The sequence below is a fragment of the Heliconius melpomene genome, chromosome 13 (assembly GCF_056956725.1).
Source record: "Heliconius melpomene rosina isolate 202511_hmr_F chromosome 13, ASM5695672v1, whole genome shotgun sequence".
NCBI lineage: Eukaryota > Metazoa > Arthropoda > Insecta > Lepidoptera > Nymphalidae > Heliconius > Heliconius melpomene.
The window spans coordinates 15,004,417-15,018,215 of record NC_140401.1 but is presented as its reverse complement, the minus strand read 5'-3'; the positions used below and the strand labels follow the sequence as shown (position 1 = coordinate 15,018,215).

The following is a 13,799-nucleotide window of genomic DNA, read 5'->3' as shown; positions in this document are numbered from 1 at the left end:
TCTACGACCATAGCATCCTCAACAATAGACACGACATTATCATCAACCACCACACCAACACAAACAGATCACACAAAACCCACAAGAAACACAAATAAATAAGATACAATTTAAAACTAACGACCCGAAGCAGACATAGGTAGGTGGATCGAAATCAAAAAGTTCCATTACTAAATACGCTATTCAGTGCACAAACAAAAAGCAATTCGTTGGAACCAGTATAATAAAACTGGGGGGGTTCCCCCACACTCTCATCTGATGATAACCCCCTGGGGTGGCCCGAGACACACATTCCTCCACGCCTGCGCCACGGTATATCTGGGTCACATTGTCTAACAGAAGGAAACTTGTAAAGAAATAATTATTTTATTATTCTTTAAGCATCATGTCGTTTAAATGGAGAAAATAATGAAAATCGAAAATTATATTAATTTAGTTTAAGTGTTATCTGAGATTTTTAGCATTTGAGGAATTAGTTTATTAATTACCATAGATTAATTTATTATTAATATATCTTCTTAATCTTTGTAAAAAATACTTTATAATATAATACTTTATAATTAAATAACTAAACTTAACGTTAAAATTTTAACTACTAGTTAGATTAATTGTAGGTAGATCCCTATACCTACTTATATCCATTTACATATTAATTAAAACTTATCTAGATATATATTAAAAGTTATAGTAAATATATAGTAACTATTAACCCACAAGCCCGTAGCACTTATTCTCACCGTATCCCTATTTTAGGGACAGCAATATCAGCTGAGCTAAAACTGTAATAATTCTATTTTTGACACTAACAGCCATTTGACATTTTGAGGTTACCGCCCGGTCGCGATGTTAATTAGAGATCATTTTCACTATGGAGACGACGCTTTTTTATATTGGATATCTTTTAGCAGATATTTTAACTTGCTTGACAAATGTAGTAATTCTTGAGAATATTTCCAGTATATTTAGTAAGTAGCTACCGTTCAATCGATTCCCATATCCCTAACATAACAATACAAAACCCGTTTCAACACAGGTTCTATTAAAAGACAGGATGGGATAATGCTAAACATTTTTTTCATATAAATGATATGCAAATTCGATCGCAGCTAAAAATATTCGTCGACGGCATCGTGTTTCACCGCTCGTCGATGGGAAAGTCCGTTGTTGCCACAACAATGGGCCCGCCAATCGCAAACGCAACTACAATAGAAACGTTTTCCGCCGGCCACGCCTCACGGACAATGGAAACACGCCCAGTGGATCACAACACTACTGTAGAATAGAATAAAGAAAATTTTCTTCACAAATACAAATGTAAGAGCGATTGTATCGACTTTTTAAACGCCCTCGCAAGCACTCCCACCTGGGCCCTCGTAGTGTGCCGACTCCACAATGCTCGCCTCTCGCACTGCACTCGCGGCACGAGGTGGGCGGGGCCTGGAGCGAGACGGCGCGCTACCACACACGCCCGTAGAGCGGGACGGAGCACACACCACGCACACAATACCATCCGCACGAGCGAGACGCAAACACCTTTTGTATAGATACCGCGCTGTTATTCCGCATAGACAATTGATTTTAAACGCACTTCTAAATAGAAGATGTTCAGCTATCATCTCTCATGGCTCGGTAGTTATGTGTAGATAGTTTCTATGTGAACGGTGGTGGCAGTTCGATTATAATTTTGGTGGTAAATCATTGTAAGGACGGTATTGTTTGTAGGGCAGTGACATTAGGTCGGTGCGTCCTTGTCTCGCGGGGCGTGGGGGGCGGTGCGGGGCGGGGGGCGGTCATTGTAGCGATTGTCGACGCGCTTCGATCTGGCAGCATTGTGTGTGCGAAGCGCGCGACGGATAGACGTGTTTACGCCGCTATCGACTGTATATTACGCGCATCTTACGATTTATAACCATTTTTGTGTTGGACTTTTCATTTTTTTTGTTTTGTGTGTGTGCCACTGTGACTGTATAAGCATATGGTGAAACAATGCCAAAGATTTGTGATAGAACACTTGTAGGTGTTTGATTTTTTTACGTTACGTTTTTATTTTCGTATATATTTTTTTAATTATTTTTGTTCCGCTTGTTGTTTTCTCTGATGTCTCCAAAGGCGAGAGAAACAATGGTAACGCATTTAAAGGTAAGCCTTATTTTTTAGTCATTATTATAAAAAATCTTTATATGTTTCTGTTATCATTACTGTCATAGTTTACTTTTGTTGTAAATTTGTTTAACATTTAAATAAAGTGCATGTAACATGTTATACAAATTCTTATAATATTTTTATTTTAATCACTTATCGTATATAAATCATATGTTGTTTTAAATGTACTGAAAAAAATATATAACTACCATCAATATAAAACAATACGCAACTAAATATCGGATGGTCTTTTAGTACTTATATCAACAAGACAATGCTTAGAAAATACTTTTTTTATTAATTAATAATTTATTTGAACAATAAATATTATTATACGTGCATATTTTTTACCAAAGTTTATTTTAAAAACACATTCATTCATTCGTGTTTACTAAAATAGGTACCTACTTTATATTTTACTACTATATAACAAATTACCCCACGACATAAGAAATGCTAGCTCGCATAATGTATTTAAATCTAAATTATGTAAACATATTCATACAAATTATTCGGAATATTTATAAAATTTGTTATATATAATTTCTATCATAATGGCTTGCTGGTATTAACTCTTTATACTTTAAATACTTATTAAATCTAAATTATCTTAATATATTTTCATAAACTATCTTAAATACAAACATAAAATGTTACTATAAAAATATTATAAAATCACTCATTGTAACTACAACTTTATACTAAAAGAACATTTCTACCCTCTAGTAATTAATATTATATAAATTTCTACCTTATTGTACTAAGTTAAATGAAGTAAGAAGAAGCAAGAATGAAGAATATTTTGCAAGTATTAAGACTGACTTTTTAAATTTGTAAACATTAATTACACAAATCTCATGTAAGTGACTGTAAAGTCTTTTTTGAGAAATAAATATCTTTAAACCTATTTTAAAATCTATAGGTAATAGTAATACGAAAAAATATACACATATATAAAAAAAGGTTATTTACGAGCATATTCCAATTAATATCTGTTCTTGATGATGAACGTATAATAAAACATAGATAGAATATTGACTTAACGGAATTAACCGTTTATCATATTACATATAGATAGATAGATACCTATACTTTCTTTTTATTCGCAACCGTACAGTTGTTTTGTATGGAAAATATATTTTTTTAGCAACCATTGGTTAAAAAGTATCGTCGTTAATAACCACCTGTCTCATATAAATCCTATATCTTATAAAACAAAGTCGCTTTTCGTGTCTGTCTGAACTTTCTAACTCTTCTTCTTCTAAACCACCCAACGGATTTTTATGCGGTTTTCACCATTAGGTCGAGTATTTCTCAGGGAAGGTTTATATATAGTTTATTATATGTACATTCTTATGTAAATTAACATAAATACGATAAATGTGTCTAAAGTCCTACCCGTTGAGACACTTTCGCGCATGCGCTGCATTAATGGTAAGTACTACATGAAAATAATGTACTGGAGTATTGTTCCTCTTAATAAGATCTACAAAAAAGTCCGCGAGAGCATATTTTTATCTTTTAAGGATAACGTGTAGTGATCATATTTCTGTCTAAAAGTAGTAATTTCAATATATTTTTTATTGTGAGGGATATTTTTCCATAATGGTATTAATCCTTATCCTTTAAAATACTTTATTAATTTTCTACGTTAAACGAAGATAAAATTTGCTATTTACACTATTTCGAAATTGCGAATAGTTTTAGAGAAAAACGCATTTAATTGTTGACACATCACGCCGTTGACACATTAGCTATGTTTCACTTATTCCTTACTCTCAGCATATAAATAAGTATATTAGTTACGTTGGCCATTTAATGTAGATCAAAACTGTCTTTTACTGTTTTTTCATTTTAATAAGTACTTTAGAAGTTGTTACAATATCAAAACATCCTTGCTGCGAAACGCGCCCCGCGACGTTTTGCTTATACAAGCGCGTCATGAGCAGTTATCGGTGGTTCAGTGGTAGAATGCTCGCCTGCCACGCGGGCGGCCTGGGTTCGATTCCCGGCCAATGCATTCTATTTAATTTTCCTCACAGGCAGCCACGTAGTGCTTGCTTTTCATCAGGGACAGAATACCCTCTTCAGCATTAACCACAAGCTCGAAAAAAAAACCGCCCGCTATAGAGGCATAGCAACGAAGATTTAGATGCGTTTGCACGTATTGAATAATTGGAGTTGAATGTATTATTTCAGCGCGATATATTTGGTTTCATATTTTTTGTAGTAGTTATAAGTAGGTAGGCTTTTGTTTATAATTTCTTCCGTTTAAAAATAGTCATTTAACTATCTAAAAATAGTCATTTAAATATATTTTAATAAGTACTTGAAAAGATTAGTAGCACAGATTTAAAATTACGATACCTACTAAAAAATCCTTACCGAGTAAAACAATTGGAAAATCCTTATTGAAACTACGAAAATGCGGGTTGCATTAGAGTTTAATTAATTTTCACATTATCTTAAGTGCTTTGCAAACATACATTATATGAATAATCCAGTAGTAAAAGCGGGCGAAGCCGCAAGGGGGTCGCTAGTATATAATAAGTTGATAATAAATTACTAAAGTAATCTTTAGTAAGTTACCATTTTCAAGACACTTTTTTAACGAATAGGTTTTTTGCTTTACCATTTTCGATAATGAATTATAATGTGGGATTAAATAGCCTTAGTTTGTATATTTTGTATGGATATCGAGATTCTTTTAGATTTTGCTTATTATTTAAGCTAATAATATTATAAAATAATATGATAATATATGAATAATTTTCAAATATATTAAATAACTACTAAACTAAATACTGAAAAGTGTTACATCGTAGATTAGGTATGTGTTTTAGAGTTGTTAGTTTGTGTATTTATCTATATATATTTCAGTGTCACTATTGTTTCTTCTCATAGTTTTTGATCCTGCCATTATTAATAGAAAAATAGTTTATTAAGTAACACAAATATGAGGGAAAAATGGGGAACGGATTGTCCTCACACTAGGTTCCCCTTACTTACCCTGCAATACGGGATAAAGCGGGAAGCTATGGAAATAAGATTTTCTGTATTCAGAACATTTTACTATATTATTGTATCTATAATATTAATTCTTAGTGCTGTTTCATTTTGGCAGGTTTCAATCGTAATGAAGAGTAACTGTCAATATACGACAAATTAAACATATTGCAAAGACGTTAAGTATCGATATACCATATATGTGATAGATATCTATTTAGATACCTATCGAGACCTTCGTGGTGTAGCAGCCCAAGGTCTTAATGTTAATACGACGGCTATGTGTTCATTTCTCACTTGGGGGGATAAATAACTTTCTTTTTTTAATCTGATTATAAGACAATGCGTGCCATTGAGTTCCCGTACTCAACATGCATTGTCTCAAAAACTGAGCAGAAAATGGCAACCTGGATCTTTTAACACTAGGCGTAAAGTAAAAAAAAAATATTGTGGTATGAATACGAATATACTTACCTAATAAGATTTAAATACGTGTGTTACTGAAATCCAATACATGTATGTATTGTTAATGAAATCCAAAATCTAAATTAAGGAAGAGACTCGAAGGTAATAGGACGTAGAGGTACCTATCTACCTAAGAAATGATTCTTGACCCATTCACGAATTTCTGTGACGATGCAATTCCTGATTTAAAACTATATCAAAATACCTCAATTAGGTTTGCTTAAGTAATTAAAGTTACTTGAATGATTTACTTGAAACTTAGTCATTGCGTAAAATCTATAGGTTATTTTATTCTATTGAGACACCTACATAGGTAAATTATATTGATTTATTATCAGTTTCAATAATTATATTTCGGAATAATATGATTAATAGTTAATATTGTTATACGTTTTTAATGTTTTTTTGGCTTCATGCTGTATAGTGTAGCAGTAAGCAGAACCTAATGCTGACACTGCGTTCCCATTAAGACCCTTCCGTTCCTCACTTTCTGCTAATTCTGGAGGCGTGCGTGTTGAGAGGCGGAACTGAACGTCGCATTTTTTAATTGTTATGCAATTATCTGATTCAACCATGTTATTTTACAAAATTGCAATGCAGTTATAACTCTTTTTCCCGCCGAGCAGAGTAAGCAGAGTGAATTTAGTTTTGAGACACTCAGTTCCTCACTTTCCGTCATTATTTGTTTTTATTTGTTGTTTTTAACGCGGTATTAGATACTAATGGAAGATCCATCTTCTCATATTTAGGGAAATGTAACGTGAGAACCACAATACCTACATACTTACGTAAACTACATGGCTACAGTTTTATCAATAAAAAAAACAAATTATACCCTTGTTCTTAAAAGCAAGCTAATAGATAACTTAAACTATTATTTAAATAAAAATCACTAGTAATTTTTTTTAAATTTTATGTCTCCATAAAACCACGTATCTACTTGTCCAGTCTGACAAATTTGTTTAAATGGCCTGTACGGACGGACACGGTGCATAGTTGCGTCGTTAGATTTACATAATAATCATTCGGTTATTAACACTTAAAAATGTTTTTGATATATCAAATAAATTACTTATTAACATATTAAAAATGTTGTTTGTTAAATGTAGAATTTATTTGGGAATTACAAGAGTTTTTGGGATTTTCGTTTGATATTTAGGATATATAGATCTACCTAAGGTATACAGTTTTTCTATAGCTAAACAAAATATAAGTAAGGTATGTAGGTATGAAGTAAAGTATGAGCCGTCGTGGCGCAGCGGAACAAGGGTGTAAGTGTAACGTGATGGTTGTGGGTTCGATTCCACTCGAGGAAATGAAATATTTATTTACATTTATATTTTCATTTCTTCGCTCTGGTGCGCGGCGCTGAGTTCTGCCACTCAACACGCAATGCCTCCAGAATTCGTCAGAAAATGGGGAACGGAGTGTCTTAACACTAGGTTCCCTCTGCCTACCCTGCTGTGTGCGGGGGATACAGCGTGAAGGTGATAAATAAAAATATAATTGTTTAAATTTTATTATGGATTCCTCCAAATTGTGAATGAAATTTATTCTTCAATCGGTTATTTGGTATATAAGTAAAATTTTAATATGCATACGTAATCGTAGAGCGATAATTGTAAAAAGCGCGGAAATTGTAAATAATCGTAATAATTGTGGGTTTGAACCCTTTTTTATAGGTTTCAAAATTCATCCCATTTCGGAATCTGCAATGTTTGAACAAAATCTCTTAAACAGACGGAAAGTGGAGTGTCATGACTTTACGTTCCCTTTGCTTACATACGCCGCTAAATTATAAAAATAACGAACCCATATTTAAACTTTCGTAACTACATACAATCGTATATTTAATAATAAACAATAAAAAATGATATTTTATAACGGCTACCGTTGCCCGGACCCTATGGTACCCAATACTTAACTTTTATTAACCTTTAAATTTCGTTTTAATTTCGTCTAAAGCGATATTGTATTACAAAAGAGGTAAAAACAATAAAGATATCGTTATTTATTTTATTATCTCGTACCTACTTACTTAGTTTAAATTAAATTTTGTGTTAGGCCTGCTTAATGAGATTGTAAATTTTCTTAAGTATCATTTAAAAAGAATGTTATTATATACATATGTACCTACGTGTAAACAAAAATGACGTAATATGGCACGGTGGAACTTAAAAAGGACAATGCAGGATCTGACTGTACACGAGGTTGTCAGTTCGATTCCCACTTGAACGAATGATTATATTTAAATTACTAATGATGCGCTCGAAAATTTCATTTTAAGCCTTTTCTAAGATAAGCGTACACCAATTTACACACAAACAGAGAAAACTTTCAAAATTTTTTGCTAAATGTTCCCAATAATAGATTTTGTCATAAAGCGCAGAAGAGCCTGAAGTCTGAACTATTCAAAAATGATAGTCACAGGTTCATATCCCAACTACCATGCAAATAAACACAGTACCAAGATGCGGTACAGAACGATATGGTACTAGCAACAGGAAACCGTCCAACATATTTATATTAAACAAACGCAATGAAAACAGTCGTAAATTCAATCATTATATGACTTGCACTGACCGGATGCAGTGGATATTAAGAAAAAAATATTTTAAACTATTTAACCGACATACTAAACAGGTAGTCGAAGCGCTAAAACATGAAACATGAAGATGTGGTTTTTTTTATAACCAAAGTTATATATTTTATATAGTTCTATAAAATCGATAGGATGTGGCGAAGCTTTAAAGTTTTTAAAGTTTTAATCAAACATTGTGGTCGGTTATGGCGTTTGAAAATTTATGATAGTTTCTTATGAACTGGTTACTACCTTACCTTAGGTTTATGTGACCACTTATAAATATTAGATGTTTTGAAGTTTCTAAATTGTTTATGTTACTATTGAAGTGCTTTAAAAATATTTGTAGCTACATATTTAAAAATATTTTGCAGAGTTACTTACAATTTTTTTTAGATTTCAGTTAAATCAAGACTAATTTGTTAACACTAGGATTTAAGATAAGGCGTGTCTTGAAAATTGGATGAAAAGTGGGGAGAGAATAAATGGAGTATCTTAACACTATATTCCCTCTGGCTATCCAGTCTGTATGGAGGATATGTGAAGCTAGTAGTTATTAGTGTTAATAAAAAATATCTTGGGCGAAATTAAATTTAAGGTATATTGTAGCTCGGCTATTAGGCTTGTTGGTACAGATTTGGTCTATTCTTGGAAAATATTTCATACGCATCCCCTGATTTTTTTTCAACATGGGTAAAAAAAATTGAAACCATTTTCTAAAACGTAAAACAAAAGAAATAGACTCGTCTCCTAAAAATATGTATAGATAGCTAAATTAGTATAGACTATAGCTAAGCTTTCAACTTAGTATATCGTCCTTACTCAATATAGGTTTATGATGATGGCACGGCCATGCGCAAATTTTGTATACGTTACTACGACCATCGATACGTTTGATTCGAGTTTATTTATTGAAATGCAAACCTATAAACTTAGTTATTATGACGATTTTATTAGTTGACTACCTGATATTCGCGTTTGAGGATAGGCAGTAGTTGTGTTGGGAAATAATATCTTAAATGTTTAATGTATGAAGATTCAATTATATTTGAAGTTGAGATTTAAAGAAAAGTGATGAAATTTCGATTTAATTATAACTTACTGTACGGAACTTACCTAGATAATTTTACCAAAATATTTGACACAATCCTAAAAAAAACAATTTAAGGCGACTGACTGTACACGTGACGGTTGTGAAGTCTGTTCCTAATCGGATAAATTAATTATTTGGTAACATAGCGCATCGTTAAGTTCCGTTCCATCCATCCATCCATTGAAAAGACAATGTCTCTAAAATTATTATTTCACCAGGCTCCTTCTGAGTACCCTACTATGTTCTGGATACCCCAGCGTGGCTAGGGTGCAAGCTAAACTACTAAATAATAATAACAATCTATTGAAATGACATTTTCAATAGAAAGGTGAAATTTTTAAATAGAAAATGATTATTAAGTAAAACGAACGTCTCAATTTGCAAGAAAGATTGACTTTCTACACGATCAAATTAAATAGGTCGATCACGTAACGCGTTAGCATTGTGACAAGTAATTCACGCATTCTGGCAGCGTTGTCACCACCCTAACGTTTTGCCCTCATTTTTTTAATTCCCAACACGTCTATCATCTTTGTTCGTTCTCAATATTGTGCCAGGCAAGGCGATATGCCTTATGTTTCTGAATAACATTATCGTATTTTTTGAGAATGTAGTGTAGGATCACTAAAAGAAGAAATTTTATCTTCTTTAAGCTTTTTTATAGCAGGGTAGCCAGAGTCATTGAATGTTAAGTGGAACAAAGATATGAAAATAATTCCCTCGAGTGGGAATGGAACCCACAATAATAGCTTTTATAATTATCCAATGTTCCACTGGGTCAGTTCATAGTGTGACCGCTCCTGGGTTTGGTTAAATAAAGTCTTAGTTACGTAATGACTTTTAAACTTCTTTACTGTTATCATATTCTGGAAAGTGTAGAACGGAGTGAGTTATTATTAAACTAAACCCATACTGCTGTACTCGTACCCGTACTTACAACCCCGAAAAAAACAACCTAAATAAAGAATTGTAACATTAAAATTCTTCCAAAACTTCCAAACCCAATTTGTACAGAATGAGGGCTGATTGGCCAATTATTGTGATGGTGCGCATTTGCTTCGTAATTCGATTTCACACCCCTTTAAAAGTTCACACCGATTTTCATACTAAATAAGTTCCATTGGCCTAACAATGGCGAGCCCTCCAATTTGAATCCTTTATTTGTGATGTTGGAGACAACGGCCTTCCGTTTCTTTCTTGAGACAATCAGAGGTAGACGTTGATGGTGCAAGTTATAAGTGAAGCTTTTTTTATATTGTCTAGGTATTTTTTTAATGCGTGAATCCATACATACATTGCACGCATATATGCGGGATACAGTTTCACGCTAGTAAGGTGAGCAGGGCTATTTTCTTTGTCTTCCGCTCAATTGTTGAGATGTAGCGTGTTGAGTGGAGTTTCACTCAGGACTTTATTTTTACTCGTTTTTTATACCTTACGAGGTATTCTAAAAGAAGTTAATAGGACATTTTTGTTTCACCAGACACAATGATAAAAATTGATAATATTTTAAGCAGTTTATTTCATAGCTGACCAAAAACAAGTAGCATAACAAACTATATTTGAGATTATCGATCCTTTCTTATTTTAACATAATGAAATCCAAGTATAAAAACGCTTTAACCTACACCAAACACTAAAACACAAACAAGCAAAGAGGGTTCTGTAGGTGTACCTACAGTTCTTTTAACCCCTCTATTGTATGCCATCGAACCCTTGGATTTAGCACGTGTTTTATTGAGCAATTACATGACAATCATTGTACGGCTGAGAGAATGCTAAGGACGCGATATAAAGAAATAGAATAGAAGAAAGTGAATTTGTATTGGAATTGGTTTTTTCTTTGTTGTGTTGTTTTGTGCACTTGGAGTTTTCATAGGTAGGTGGGTATATGTAGAAGTGATTGATGACTTAATAACACAGTTGAGTACCATATAAGTGTTTAGTTATTGTAGATTCTATTCCTTTAGTTATATGATACAGGTAACTATGATGCAAGTCCAATAGTGGGATGGCTTTTCGTCTTTACCTATTTTCCATATATTTGTGAGACAAAAATAATAATGCATCACTTCGTTTCCATTTACCACTCCTTAGATAGAGTCATAGAACCCAACACCCCATATTATCGATAGATGTTACAGAATATACTTCCATCGCTGAAGTTAAGCAAAAATAGCAAAGCATTTTATTGAATTGCATATATTCAGATTCATTTATTAGTATTAGATTCGAATTAGTTTTTAATAATTTATTTGGCAATACGTAGGCACTAAAATAGATAAAATCTAGAAAGAATTTTAATAATACTACAAAAATATATCAAAATTACAGCAAAAATTCATAATCTATCACGCGTAATCGGGTTACACGACTTCTATTATCTTTTACGTGCCTACTGTACTAGAATATGGATCGAAATAAAGAATTTCCTGTACAATTGTATATAGAGGATATGCCTATTATGACACCTTTACAATGAACACACGTGCGTGTTGTTATGTGTGAGAAAAGGTTTGGTTATTGGAAGGATTTGAACGAGTCTAAGGTCATTTAGTTAACCTGGAGCAGGTGTAGAGAGAAATTTACAGTGGATAGGTTGAGAGAAATGTCTTATTTGTCATAATGTTGTGAATTTATGATTCCAATAGTTAATTTCTGTATATTATATTTGGTTCAATTACTTCCTCATCAGACGATGCGTAGACGAAGCTACTGGACTTAGAAACTTGGCATGTAGGCAAGCTAAGAAGTGTAGAGGAAGATTTCTGGAAATACCTACGGGAACGAGAAAAAAATGGATTTTTCATTCCACTCACAATAAGAATGATATAGAATATCGACAAAAATCTATGTTTTTGTTATAAATTCAAGCATTTTTTTCCTAATATTCGATACCATGGTCATACCTTTATTAATTTAATTAACAGTATCTAATAACTTATACAATATTAGTTTTAACATCCCTAAGATGGTGCAATTTAAATAATACTTAAATAAATAATCGAAATGACTTAGCACATTTAGTGTAATAAAACAGAGCAAAAAAACGCAACGACATTGTAAAGTATTCGCACAAAAAGCGTAACTACTACCGATGGAACTTAAAAACCGAATAATTTATAATAATAATTTAGCATTATCAATGAAGAAACAAGTATTTTTTTGTTTATAAAATATTGAAGTTTTGCTGACAAAAACATTGAATAAAATTTAAGTTCTGTTTTTTGAATTAATATTATTATCTTTGTAATAGCATTTTGGATACCTATAAAATACGTAAAACAATACAATACCAATATATGCGATTAATCTGGTCGGTTTCACTTAAAATGTATAACAATCGGGAAAATCTTATTAAAATTTTCAATTTTATTAAATAACATACTATTATCTCCACAAAATTGTACATATATAAAGATTTTTGGTTAACAGGATTAGAAAGATTACATCCTACCATGAAAAATACAAAACGAAATCAGAAATTAGTTGATAATAATTTTTTAAACGTTTTTTTCGAATTGATTACGACTTATTTATTACACTTTCAAACTTTCTAACCAGCAAATTAGAATTATGTTTCCTTATATAATCTCATACTCTTTTACAAAACTTAGACAATATCGCGAGAATATAAACCACCACCTCAAAGGCCGGCAACGCACCTGTATCTACTCTGGTGCTGCACAGGGTCGTGGGCGGAGGTGATCATCCTTGTCCTTTTTTCATAAAAAAAAAAATATATACTCACACGTGACAAGAACAACTCAAATATGATATACCTAACATAAAAAATAATCCTCATCAGCTGTTTCATCTACGGAAGTCCACAACAAACGCTTTTATTATTGTAACGTTTCCATAAAATTAACTATCGCTTTATATTTATAATAAAGAGTTTTACGACTTTATACATCGAACTGTACTAAAAATATATCATATTCAGGATGCAGGACTTTATTATCATTAGATCTATTTGTTTTCTCAAAGCCGAAATATGTTTTGTTTAATCTCTCCGCCCTCTCTTTTTAATACTGTTAAACAATTAATAAAAATGGCGAAATATTAAGTAAATAAATGTAGTTTAGTATACGTAAATCTAATAAGTATGTCTTATTAATATTAGATATGTTAATCTAAGTAAAGTATAATAATTAAATAAAATAATTAATTAAACAATACCAAATCAATCAAAATCCAATGCTATAGCTATATCAGTACATTTGGTTCCGCCGCCATTTTTCCATGTACAAACAAACAGACGTCGCCTTTCTAACATGTTTACTTTCAACTGTCACATACCACCCATCATTACTCCAATCACGTCCAATTTTGTCTATATTTAGTTTAATTTAATAGCAAAAAGTTTTACATAGTTTAATACAATTACTCTCTTTGATCTCAACTACTTGATTTAGTAATCACATATTTTTTTGTTCCAGGTAATAAATATTTCTTTTACAATCTACGAGTAATTTCGTAAGTAAATTTTTCTTTTAATACTATAATAGT

General features: G+C 32.1%; 1 protein-coding gene across 5 annotated transcripts in view; it reads left to right on the top strand.

The window, feature by feature from the left end:
- Window positions 1-13,799, top strand: part of Sox102F (transcription factor Sox102F) — a 235,113-nt gene that overhangs the window by 131,281 nt on the left and 90,033 nt on the right. The window contains exon 1 of one of the 5 annotated variants that reach the window (XM_085195737.1): window positions 1,826-2,139. The exons of the other annotated variants lie outside the window; for them this stretch is intronic. The gene's annotated coding sequence lies outside the window, so the exon portion shown is untranslated. Of the gene's footprint in view, window positions 1-1,825; window positions 2,140-13,799 lie in introns of those variants that run through there. 5 annotated transcript variants of the gene reach the window in all.